Source organism: Geotrypetes seraphini, chromosome 6, assembly GCF_902459505.1.
Source record: "Geotrypetes seraphini chromosome 6, aGeoSer1.1, whole genome shotgun sequence".
In the NCBI taxonomy this organism is placed as follows: domain Eukaryota; kingdom Metazoa; phylum Chordata; class Amphibia; order Gymnophiona; family Dermophiidae; genus Geotrypetes; species Geotrypetes seraphini.
The window spans coordinates 243,340,273-243,353,810 of record NC_047089.1 but is presented as its reverse complement, the minus strand read 5'-3'; the positions used below and the strand labels follow the sequence as shown (position 1 = coordinate 243,353,810).

At 47.8% G+C, this 13,538-nt stretch overlaps 1 protein-coding gene across 1 annotated transcript in view; it reads left to right on the top strand.

Moving 5' to 3' along the window:
* Positions 1 to 13,538, top strand: part of NHS (NHS actin remodeling regulator) — a 384,170-nt gene that overhangs the window by 331,115 nt on the left and 39,517 nt on the right. The gene's annotated exons all lie outside the window — the stretch shown is intronic.

The following is a 13,538-nucleotide window of genomic DNA, read 5'->3' as shown; positions in this document are numbered from 1 at the left end:
TGATCCGGCGCCCAACTCGTGGCATTTGGGCGTGGAAATGGCGCCATTGCATGATACTGCAGGCAACGCTTTGGAACGCCCCCTGCCCTTTCCTTGGCTGGGCCTCCTTTTGAGTTGCACGCAAGGGGTTTAGGCGTCCAGTCTTCCAAGTCCAGGTATTGCCAGTTGACTGCAACAATTGATCATTGGCATCGATTCATTGCTCGTTAACGGCTTAAACCATTTTTTGCAGACCTCTCTGTGCCCAAATTCAGGTGCCACATGTTGAATCCAGAAGAGTTGTGTGGATAGCTTAATTGATAAATTAGCTGATGACTGGTGTTAATAACCAATAATTAGCCCATAATTGGACTTAATTGACATTAATATGAAGTTCCGCGCATAACTCTCCTTAGTTGGTATTCTGTAACCTTAACGTCTAAATCCTATAAGTGGGGTCTGGACGTGAGGGGCATGCCCAGCATGTACACACTGAGGGGGAAATTCTGTAAACGGCATCTAAAAATGGCATCTCAGAAGGCCTTGGTAGCATAAAAGCATTCAAAACCTTATAAGACCCATTTCCTGAAGAAGCTCTTTATACGACAGAGCGTCGCACTCCATTCTGGCGGCTGGCTAGAAAGTAAAACCCGAGCTAAGTATTATATAGAACAGGGGTCTCCAAAGTCCCTCCTTGAGTCAGGTTTTCAGGATTTCCCCAATGAATATGCATGAGATCTATTTGCGTGCACTGCTTTCATTGTATGCTAATAAATCTCATGCATATTCATTGGGGAAATCCTGAAAATCCGACTGGATTCGGCCCTCAAGGAGGGACTTTGGAGACCCCTGACCTAAGGGATTAGCCGCTCCTTGAAGACCGAGTCAGCAGGGTGGGATTAGATACAGGGATCTCAAAGTCCCTCCTTAAGGGCCGCAATCTAGTCGGTTTTTCAGGATTTCCCCAATGAATATGCATGAGATCTATTTGCATGCACTTATTTCATTGTATGCTAAAAGATCTCATGCATATTCATTGAGGAAATCCTGAAAACCTGACTGGATTCGGCCCTCAAGGAGGGTACTTTGGAGACCCCTGATATAGAATATATCAGGGGTCTCCATTAGGAGTAAAAATTGAAATCAAAGAGATTATACAAGCTATTTTAAATGCACCCCTAGTGGCGATTAATTTATAGATAAAGTTTTCAGATAAACAAAGAAAATGAAAAAGAGACATTTCGGACCAGCGATAGCCCGCATATAGGTTATTTGCCAAGACTAGTTCTAACGGCAATTAACTGCGAGCCCTTGAGGTCTGTAGTCTTGTAAATAATAGAGGCAAGCTCATTCTAGCAATAGCCTATTATTAGCAGGACTGTTGGATCTACAACTCATACATCCCTTGGATCCCGAAAATCACTCTGAAATCTTAGCTATAAACCAAAAATTGGAACAAATTCAAAATTGGCTGGATATAAATAAACTGGCATTAAATATTAACAAAACTAAATCCGTTCTGTTTACTTGGAAGAAAGAATTAACACTTATAAATCCTTTTCATCTTAATAACATTCAAATTAATTTGGTTCCCTCGGTTAAAATCCTTGGTATATTGATTGACGAGAAACTTTCATACCATGATCATATTCCCCTCATAGTTAAAAACTGTTTTTATAAACTTCGTCAGATTAGGTCAATTTCCAAATTTCTCACCACATCATCTTTGAAAATATTAATCCATTCTTTTATAATATCAAAAATTGATTATTGTAACGCCTTATTTCTAAATATTACTAATAAGGAAAAAAGGAGATTACAGATAATTCAGAATACAGCCGTAAAATTAATTTACAATGCAAAAAAGTTTGACCATGTTTCCCCTCTCTTGAAAGATGCGCATTGGTTACCTATCGGTCACAGGATCATGTTTAAAATATTGTTTCTTATTTTTAAGACATTAGCATCTAATGAACCACAGTTCATTTCCAAATCACTGATACCTTATAAACCAAAACGCTCCCTGCGATCATCTGAACAAAATCTCCTCTCGGTACCGTCATTAAAGATTATTGGGACCAGAAGATCAGATATTTTTACAGTTATGGGCCCTCAATGGTGGAATACTCTGCCTCAGTATATTCGATCGGAACCAGATATTGTAAAATTTAAAACACTTTTAAAGACCTATTTATTTAAAGATGCCTATGATTTTTAAAATTAGTTTTTTTTTTTCAACTAATTTAAAATTTATTTCTTACATGGTGCTTTGGTTTTATAATTCCCTTCCTTTTGTTTTTTCCTTTTTTAACCAAACCCAAATATTGTAACTTTTATCCCTATTCCTCAAACTCATGTATGTATTGTTTCAAATTTGATATTTTGTAAGTTTCTTCTATCTAAATTGTAATATGTACATCGCCTAGAATTTGTAATAGGCGATTCATCAAAAATTAAATAAACTTGAAACTTAAAAAGATATTACAGAATCGTGCCTAACTTAAAAGTCAGGCCAGGGTTTTAAAGGCCTACTTTATAGGCCGCCTAAGACCTTTGCACCTAGCGCTGCCTAATTCCTTTACCCCCTAAAAACGCCTGCTTTGCAGTTAGGCGCCAATAGGCCCCATGCGATAGGCCCTATCTTTTGCAGAATCGCGCATAAGAAGATAAGGTGCCTATCGCCCCAATTAATTGTTATTTTTTTTCAGTTATAAGCTTGTCAAAGTTCTTAATTGAAGCCAATTGACGAGTTAAAACAGGCGCCTATCTTTAGACACCTCTTATAGACTTTCCCCGTAAGGTTATAGAATAATGTCAGTTGCACCGAAATATCTTAACACCAGCCTTTGGAGAACTAAGGCCAGGACTGGGCAGACTTTCACGGTCTGTGTCTGTATAAGAACATAAGAATTGCCGCTGCTGGGTCAGACCGGTGGTCCATCCTGCCCAGCGGCAGCCCTCGGGTCAAAGACCAGTGCTCTAAAATGAATTCAGCCTCACCTGTGTACGTCCCAGTTTAGCAGGAACTTGTCCAGCTTAGTCTTGAAACCCTGGAGGGTGTTTTCCTTTACAACAGACTCCAGAAGAGCGTTCCACCTCTCCACCACCCTGGGTGAAGAAGAACTTCCTTACGTTTGTACGGAATCTATCCCCTTTCAACTTTAGAGGGTGCCCTCTCGCTCTCCCTACCTTGGAAAGGGTGAACAACCTGTCTTTATCTACTTTGTCTTGAAACCCTGGAGGGTGTTTTCCTTTACAACAGACTCCAGAAGAGCGTTCCACCTCTCCACCACCCTGGGTGAAGAAGAACTTCCTTACGTTTGTACGGAATCTATCCCCTTTCAACTTTAGAGGGTGCCCTCTCGCTCTCCCTACCTTGGAAAGGGTGAACAACCTGTCTTTATCTACTTTGTCTTGAATCCCTGGAGGGTGTTTCCCCCCCTATGACAGACTTTGGAAGAGCATTCCAGTTTTCTACTACTCTCTGGGTGAAGCTGAGGGGCAGCAGGCTCAGGACAAATGTCAGGAAGTTCTGTTTCACACAGCGAGTGGTGGACGCTTGGAATGCTCTCCCAGAGGATGTGGTGATGGAGACTACCATTCTGGGTTTCAAGCGTAAGTTGGATGCACACCTCCTTGCAAATCACATTGAGCGATACGGGTAATCAGGGTCTCCATCTGGGAGCACCTGGCTTGGCCTCCGTGTGTGCGGGTCGCCGGAATAGATGGACCTAGGGTCTGATCCGGCGAAGGCGTTTCTTATGTTCTTACGTTTGTATGGAATCTATCCCCTTTCAACTTTAGAGAGTGCCTTCTCGTTCTCCCTACCTTGGAGAGGGTGAACAGTCTGTCTTTATCTACTATATGGCCTTTTGGTGGAGTATGGGCTGGGGAGGGCTTCAATGGCTGGGAGGGTGTAGATGGGCTGGAGTGAGATTTGACGGAGACTTCCACCGTTGGAACCCAAGCGCAGTACTGGGCAGAACTTTGGATTCTTGCCCAGAAATGGCTAAAACCCGCAACAAATTTTTTAGATTGAATCAGGTTGGGCAGACTGGATGGACCATTCGTGTCTTTATCTGCCGTCATCTACTATGTTACAACCAAAGTTAGCCACTAAAATGCAAACTTATAGTATTCTGTAAATAGCAATTGCACACTTAATGGCCCATGTAAAAATTGGGGCCAATTTGCAAATAAATGCCAATATCCAATGGATCAAGCCAGGCAGTGCACAAGTCAGGGGTCAGCCAGGGAGCAGTGCTAGGGAGGAGCCGGGGCTTATGCAGTGCCCACAAATTAGGGTTACAAGACGTCCAGATTTCCCCAGGACACATCCTCCTTTTTGAGGACATTCTCTAGATGGCTTTTCAAAACCCGGCACTTTGTCCAGGTTTTGAAAAGGTTGCCGTCAAAATCCCATTGGGAAGGGTCACACGCGGACACAACGCGGGCGCGTGTGATGTCATCGCGTCCCATGGGCGGATGCCGAATGGGGGCGGGGCAGAACTGGGCGTGGTTGGGCGGGCCTGGAGGTGGGGCCATGGGTCCAGATTTTCCTTCGGGAAAATCTGGTTACCCTGCCACATATGATAAGCAGGTGAATTTAGGAAGGCGTTTTACGAAGGCATTTCCTGCTGCCGCTGAACGAGGAGGCCACGTCTTTTGCTTCTGGCCACCAATCACCTGTGCCGGGGTGGATCAATGAGCGGGGCAGAGTAGAGCTATGGACAGGGCAGGCGGAGCAATGGATTTCATGGGGGTGGGCTGGGGGCGGAGCTTAAATCTCACTCTGTGCGAGTCATTCCACACAGCAGCATCTGCTCGCACGCCGAACGTTAACACCAGGCTTACCCTATTCTTGTTTAAAATATATGCCAAATAAAATAACTCAGAATTAAAATATTCCCACGTATGTAAATATTGTAGCCTCTTATTTATCCCAGGACAAGCAGGCAGCATATTCTTAACGCATGGGTGACGTCACCGACGGAGCCCCGGTACGGACACTTTTAACTAGAAAGTTCTAGATGGCCGCACCGCGCATGCGCGAGTGCCTTCCCGCCCGACGGAGGAGAGCGTGGTCCCCAGTTTCTTCGTTTCCGCGGAGCGAAGAAGACGCATGTGCTTTCAACGGCTGTTGAAATCTCTGTTTTTGCCTTCCCGCTCGCGCTATTTTCTTCCTTTTTTTGTTCTTTTTCCTTCGGATTTTGTTTTTCGTTCTAACTTGCAAAAAAAAAACAAAAAAAAAACTTTGTTTTTTCTTTATTTTTCGGGCCGGCCCCAGCGGGGTCTGTTGCCACCATACAGGCCTCCGGTTTTGATTTTGCGGAGGCCGTGTTCCCCTTCATGCCCCCTCAGCCGGGCTTTAAGAAGTGCCAGCGGTGTGCACGCCCTATATCTCTCACTGACCCGCACAATTGGTGCCTACAGTGCCTGGGTCCAGAGCATCGGGCTGACACCTGCACCCGCTGTGCTACTCTTAAAAAACGTACCTTGAAAAATAGACAGATCCAACAGAATATCCTTTTCGGTACCGGATCTGCCATGGAATCGGCCGCGCCGTCAACGGCGCCGCAAAAGTCGGCACCGACTACTTCGACGACGCCTGATCCTTCCTCGGGGTCGCTGGCACCAGGTAAGCCGGCTAAGAAGCCTTCCACTTCCCTTGAGCGCCCTCCTGCCACACCGGCGACGCCGGTCCTCCCAGAATCACGCCGACCCCGCAAACACTCCGCCCCGATTTCGGTGAGTGCCTCGTCATCGGCATCCTCATCGCCGGGGCATGGAGCGGCACCTATGGTACAGACAAAGAAAAAAGCGGTACTGGTCGGACCGGTACCGCTTTTTTCTTTGTCTGTTCCCTCTAAGCTGAGCAGGTGTCCTCCAGCTGCATTGCTACCACTAGGGGGTGGAATATTTTCAGTCGCTAAGGACAGGTATGTTCCCTGGAGTCCTGCAGAACTTGCCTGTCCCTCACAATTGAAAAATGTGACAGTAAAACAGCACCCTCTATTGGTGAGACTGTGGGTGGAGGACTCCTGCTCAGCTTAAAGGGAACACTCGGCGGTGCCCCCTCTGGACGACCGCATTGCGACCATACTCCAAAGCCAATTGCAAGAGCAACTGCAACAGCAACTCCAGCACTTGTTGCCCGCAATTTTGGCCCCACTCCTTCCGGTACCAGACCAGCCCGAGCCTCGCACCATACCGCCGGTGTCGACACCATCGGTACCGTTGAACACCTCCATGCCGGTACTCGCGGCTGAACCACTTAATCCTCCAGTACAAACACGCTCTGATGCCGACCCTCCCCGACATCGAGTCCGACACCAGTCCCCCCGAGACCAGGACCGGCATCGATCTTCCTCCCCCGGTACCGTCTCGATGCGCTCTGGCAAATCTCTCTCTAAGACTCGCCACACTGAGCCGTCCGCACCACCGTCCCGTCCTGCGCACACCGACGTCAGGGACCCGGACTTATGGGAAGAATCCCCACCCGGTACCGATGATGAGGCTTCCTCAACGGACGAGGAACCATCGATGGTCGATACCAGTTCCAAACCTGAACAGTCCTCATTCACAAAATTTCTCAGGGAAATGTCGGCGGCTCTGTCGATCCCTTTGGAATCCGACTCTAAGAAGTCCCAGGCTTTCCTGGAAGCCCTGGACTTCGAACAACCTCCCAAAGAATTTTTAAAGTTACCCGTCCATGACATCTTACGGGAAACTTTTTACAAAAACTGGGAAAATCCTCTCACGGTACCGGGTGCCCCTCGAAAATTGGATAGTTTATACAGGGTCATTCCTATCCCGGGGTTCGACAAACCTCAACTACCCCATGAATCCCTTCTAGTGGAGTCCACCTTGAAGAAAACCCAGGGCTCCAGTGTTTATGCCTCCACCCCTCCTGGCAGAGAGGGCAGAACAATGGATAAATTTGGCAAGCGCCTTTATCAGAATTCCATGCTTGCCAACAGGGCTAATAATTACACCTTCCACTTCTCCTTCTATATGAAGCATTTGGTGCAACAACTCTCCTCCTTACAAAAGTACATCCCTGAGCGTAAGATCCCGGTTTTCCAACAACAAATCTCCAGTTTGCTCCAACTCCGGAAATTTATGGTGCGATCCATTTATGACTCTTTTGAGCTGACCTCTCGAGCATCTGCCATGGCTGTTGCCATGAGGCGCTTGGCCTGGCTGAGAGTTTCTGACCTCGACATTAATCACCAAGACCGCCTGGCTAACGCACCTTGTCTTGGTGATGAACTATTCGGGGAGTCCCTGGACTCAACTACCCAGAAACTATCAGCACACGAGACCAGGTGACCTAAAAAGAAGACTCCACCTGCTCGCCCCTACAAACAGCAGTCTTCCTACCAATGCAGGTTCTCGGCCAGACCTCTCAACCCGCCTCAGCAACAACAGCCTTGCCGGCCTCATCAGCAGCACCAAACTCAGGCACGTTTACAGTCTCACCAACCTGCCAAGCCTCTCCCACAGTCAAAACCATCTCAGCCCTTTTGACTCTTTTCTCCAGGGCATAGCCAGTCTCCCGCCATCATTGCCTCTTCCTCAGCCGATAGGAGGCCGCCTTCAACTCTTCCTCAACCGTTGGGAGGTCATTACATCAGACCTGTGGGTCCTCAACATCATTCGCCACGGCTACTCTCTCAACTTCCAGACTCTTCCACCAGACAATCCTCCCATAGAGTCTGTTTCTCACTCCTCTCAATCCCCCCTCCTCCTGAGGGAGGTCCAATCCCTTCTTCTTCTCAATGCCATCGAAGAGGTACCCCCAGACCAAAGGGGTCAGGGATTCTACTCCCGCTACTTCCTGGTTCCCAAGAAGACAGGAGACCTCCGTCCCATCCTCGATCTTCGGAACCTCAACAAGTGTCTGGTCAAGGAAAAATTTAGGATGCTCTCCCTTGCCACGCTTTACCCTCTTCTCTCTCATCACGACTGGCTATGTTCCCTAGACCTCAAAGAGGCCTACACTCACATTCCAATCCATCTGACTTCACGTCGCTACCTCCGATTTCATGTACAGCACCACCACTATCAGTACAAAGTGCTACCCTTTGGCCTCGCATCATCGCCCAGGGTGTTCACCAAGTGCCTTATTGTGGTGGCGGCCTTCCTCAGGTCTCACAACCTCCAGGTGTTCCCATACTTGGACGATTGGTTGGTGAAAGCTCCTACGTCTCCGCTTGTGCTACAAGCCACTCAACACACCATCTCTTTCCTCCATCTCCTGGGGTTTGAGATCAACTACCCCAAGTCACATCTCCTCCCCACACAGCGACTTCAGTTCATTGGTGCCGTCCTCGACACCACTCTGATGAGGGCGTTTCTCCCCTCAGACCGCCACCGAACCCTGCTCCATCTCTGCCGTCAGGTGCTCCTTTGTCGGTCTATTCCGGCTCAGCATGGGCCTGGGCCACATGGCCTCGACAGTCCATGTGCTTCCTCTGGCACGACTCCACCTCAGGACACCTCAATGGACTCTAGCCAACCAATGGTCACAGACCACAGATCCTCTTTCTCATCCCATCTCTGTGACATCGTCTCTTCAGCAATCTCTTCAATGGTGGTTGAACTCCTCAAATCTTTCCAGGGGTCTACTCTTTCATCTACCCCCTCACTCCATGATCATAACCACAGATGCCTCCCCCTATGCATGGGGAGCTCACATGGGAGATCTTCGCACCCAGGGACTCTGGACCCCTCAGGAGCGTCAACATCACATCAATTTCCTGGAACTCAGGGCCATGTTCTATGCTCTCAAGGCCTTCCAGCACCTTCTCTATCCTCAGGTTCTTCTCCTGTGCACAGACAACCAAGTCGCCATGTACTACATAAACAAGCAAGGCGGCACCGGATCTCCCCTCCTCTGTCAGGAGGCCATCCGCATCTGGACCTGGGCCACGGCCCGCAGTCTCTTCCTCAAGGCCGTCTATGTCCAGGGCGAACAGAACTCCCTGGCCGACAACCTCAGCCGCATCCTTCAACCTCACGAGTGGACCTTGGATCCTCCCACACTCCACTCCATCTTTGCTCTCTGGGGAACTCCTCAGGTGGACCTCTTTGCAGCTCCTCACAACCATCAGCTGCCCCAGTTCTTCTCCTCATCGTCTGACCCCGGATGCATTCCTGCTCGACTGGACGGATCGGTTCCTCTATGCCTTTCCTCCACTGCCTCTAATGTTGTGGATGCTATTCAAACTCCGCAGGGACAGAGCCACCATGATTCTCATCGCTCCTCAGTGGCCTCGCCAACACTGGTTCTCCCTCCTGCTCCAGCTCAGCTCCAGGGAGCCCATTCCTCTTCCTGTGTTTCCTACTCTACTTACGCAGCAGCATCAGTCTCTACTACATCCCAATCTGTCATCGCTCCACCTGACAGCTTGGTTTCTTTCGGGCTGACCTCTCCAGAGAATCTGTCTCAGCCTGTCCGTCGCATTTTGGATGCCTCCAGGAAACCGGCCACCCTCCAATGTTACCATCAGAAGTGGACCAGGTTCTCCTCTTGGTGTCTCCTGCATCACCACGACCCCACCTCGTTGGCGGTGGAAACTGTACTGGACTATTTGCTCTCTCTGTCCAACGCTGGCCTCAAGTCTACCTCAATCAGAGTCCACCTCAGTGCCATCACTGCGTTTCATGAGCCTATCCTCGGAAAACCTCTCACGGCTCATCCACTGGTTTCCCAGTTCATGAGAGGCCTCTTCAATGTCAAACCATCTCTGAAGCCTCCTCCTGTCGTCTGGGACCTGAATGTGGTTTTATCAGCCCTCATGAAACCTCCGTTTGAGCCTCTTGCCACTACTTCACTCAAATTTCTGACGTGGAAGGTGCTTTTCCTCATTGCCATCACCTCTGCCAGGAGGGTTAGTGAGCTGCATGCACTGGTTGCCGACCCACCTTTTACTATTTTTCACCATGACAAGGTGGTTCTGCGTACCCACCCTAAATTCCTTCCCAAGGTGGTCTCGGACTTCCACCTCAACCAGTCCATTGTATTGCCTGTCTTTTTCCCTAAACCCCATGCTCATCCTGGGGAATAGGCGTTACACACGCTAGACTGTAAGCGGGCCTTTGCATACTACCTGGACCGTACCAGGGCTCACCGCTCTTCACCTCAACTCTTTTTGTCCCAACCGTCTGGGGCACCCTGTTTCTAAACGGACGCTTTCTAACTGGCTTGCTGCCTGCATTGCGTTCTGTTATGCTCGGGCCGGTCTCTCACTGGAAGGTGCTGTCATGGCCCACAGGGTCAGAGCTATGGCTGCTTCTGTGGCTTTCCTCCGTTCCACGCCCATCGAGGAAATCTGCAAGGCTGCCACTTGGTCCTCAGTTCACACGTTCACTACTCACTATTGTCTGGATGCCTTCTCCAGACGGGATGGACACTTCGGCCAATCTGTGTTACAAAATTTATTTTCCTAATGGCCAACCATCCCTCCTCCCTCTCTGTTAGCTTGGAGGTCACCCATGCGTTAAGAATATGCTGCCTGCTTGTCCTGGGATAAAGCACAGTTACTTACCGTAACAGGTGTTATCCAGGGACAGCAGACAGATATTCTTACGACCCACCCACCTCTCCGGGTTGGCTTCTTAGCTGGCTTATCTTAACTGGGGACCACGCTCTCCTCTGTCGGGCGGGAAGGCACTCGCGCATGTGCGGTGCGGCCATCTAGAACTTTCTAGTTAAAAGTGTCCGTACCAGGGCTCCGTCGGTGACGTCACCCATGCGTTAAGAATATCTGCCTGCTGTCCCTGGATAATACCTGTTACGGTAAGTAACTGTGCTTTTCCAGCTAATGTGTTTTAGGCTCTGGATTTTATAAAACGCATCTGTCTGTGTGACCTTGAAACTTTTAACAAAGAACTCTGTCAGCCATATTGGTATTGGGTAGAGAATGACACGGTGACAAAATTCATCACCGTCCCCGTCCCCACGGATAACCGCGGGAAATAATCCCATGTCATTTTCTAGTGTCTATTTCAACCTCGATCCTTCTACACCAGCATTCTTCAGAGCAAAGCTTGCGGGTCAGTGGTTGTGGCCATTCATACTCTGATTCTTATGTGAGCCAAGGATAATGAAGCCATTGTGATATCACTGATGTGATTGGCTCTTAGGCACTGGTGGAATGAGGCATTATGACATCACAATATCTGCTCTGGATACCAGAGACTGTCATTCTTCAGTGTCTATCTCAACCTCAGTCCTTCTACACCAGCATTCTTCAAAGCAAAGCTTGCGGGTCAGTGGTTGTGGCCATTCATACTCTGATTCTTATGTGAGCCAAGGATAATGAAGCCATTGTGACATCACTGATGTGAATGGCTCTTAGGCATTGGTGGAATGAGGCATTATGACATCACAATATCTGCTCTGGATACCAGAGACTGTCATTCTTCAGTGTCTATCTCAACCTCAGTCCTTCTACACCAGCATTCTTCAAAGCAAAGCTTGCGGGTCAGTGGTTGTGGCCATTCATACTCTGATTCTTCCCTCTTTCCTTAAAGAATGACATGAAGATGGTTTCCCGCAGTTATCCGCGGGGATGGGGACGGTGATGAATTTTGTCACCGTGTCATTCTCTAGTATTGGGGGCAATGTGGATTTTTTTATAGGTACGATACCTTGGATGAGCGCAAGCATTACCCAGACCTGAGTGTTTCCAATCCTTTGGCCTTGTCTAATCTCCAACAGGTGATGGGTGGAGAAAGGGACACTTATCAAATGAGCACAACATGAAAGCTGGCTAGGTTGGAAAGCAAGCAGAGGGCAGCTGGGCGCACGGTACCTTGATTTGTTCCTAGCTCCAGCACTATATTTCAGCTCGATGGACCCTCAGGCCGCATTTCAACTTAACCAGCTTTTTGAGCCAGCTAAGTTCTGAATTCAGGTCCTCCTCGTACGGTCACTTCAAACGTAACCTGAAATCCCATTTGTACAATAAGTTCTCGATAGAGCATTGGTCTTTGTACCCATCTACTTCTCCAACTCTGCCCAGCCTTTACATCACTGTTCTTGTACTACGCATGCGCTGGTTAGACTCGCCCTTTAGATAATTCTGTTGACTGCATCAAACTACCAGGTGTAGGGTTACCATATGGCTCCAGAAAAAGGAGGGTAGATTGAGACATCTGGGTTTTACTTCCACTGAAACCAACGGAAGTCGGGAGAACAGACTGAGACATTAGTTTGTCTGCCATGACCATCCTTTACCTTGTTTAAAAGCTGAGTGAAAACCTTACCTTTTTGATATAGCTCTCAATGCATAACCCTACTCCCCACTGTCCTAACCAGCAGATTAACTGTATCCATGGCATTCTGTTTGTCTGTCTTGTCTGCTTAGGTTGTAAGCTCTTTGAGCAGGGACTGTCTTCTTTGTAACCCTGTACAGCGCTTCGTACGTCTGGTAGCACTATAGAAATAATTCATAATAGTAGTAGTGTGGAGCGTTTCAGTCTTTGGGAAGCAGAGCTGAGATTGTGATGTCATAATGCCTCATTCCACCAATAAGAGCCAACCTCATCAGTGAGATCACAATGGCTCGGTTGTCCTGTACTCCCCCTCTGCCCTCCAACCCAGCCAGCAGATTAACCCTTCGCCTTAACTGTATCCATGACATCCTGTGTATCTGTCTTGTCTGTTTAGATTGTAAGCTCTTTGGAGCAGGGACTGTTTTCTTACTTTTTGTGACTCTGTGCAGCAGTATCTGAGATTTACTTCCATTGAAAGCAAGGGAAGTAAAACCCAGATGTCTCAATCCGTCCTTCTTTTTCTGGAGCCATATGGTAACCCTAACCAGGTGTATAGTGGTATATAAATAAGATTTTATGTTATGTTATGTTAATGTTTGTGTTTGCCAAATAATCGCTTACTGTGTTTAGAATTATACAGCATTACAGGTATCGCTGCCTTCAGAACAAGGTTTATTTGTACTATATTTCAGCATTAAGCAAAAGGAAAACAATCTTTATAACAGTAAGGTATTACTTTAAAGCATTCCAGTGCAAAATAAGCCACCCACCGTCACCCAGAACAAAGACTCAAATAAATTACAGTCATGAGGTAAGGAAATTAGTGATACACGAGCAGGAAGTAGCAAAAGCTTATTTAAGATGATAATTATGGTGCTGGATGGTGGGACAGAACTGATTTTTCGAGTTTGGAAAACCAAGTGCCAAAATAAGGAAAAGTTTTGGGGTTTTCCAATAAACATCTCTGCAGGTCGTCAGTCCAGCTGTTAGAGAGCCCCTTGCACTTTCTGAGATTGGAAAATTGAGACTGGTGTGCTTTCAACACGGAATAAAGAGGCACCCTTTGAAGACATAATCGTTCATCTCTCTCTTTCTCTGCTCTAGCTCATCCCACGGTTGTTGTTTTTTATTTAAGCAGGGACGTCATCAGCAGGCACCTCCCTCTTTCATTTACCCAGCAAGAGCTTGGTGAATCCAGTTCTAAAGAAACTTTCCCCCGGATTCTGTAAAAGGCGTGCAGATTTCCATGTGCGAAATTGTGTGCTATCCTGAGA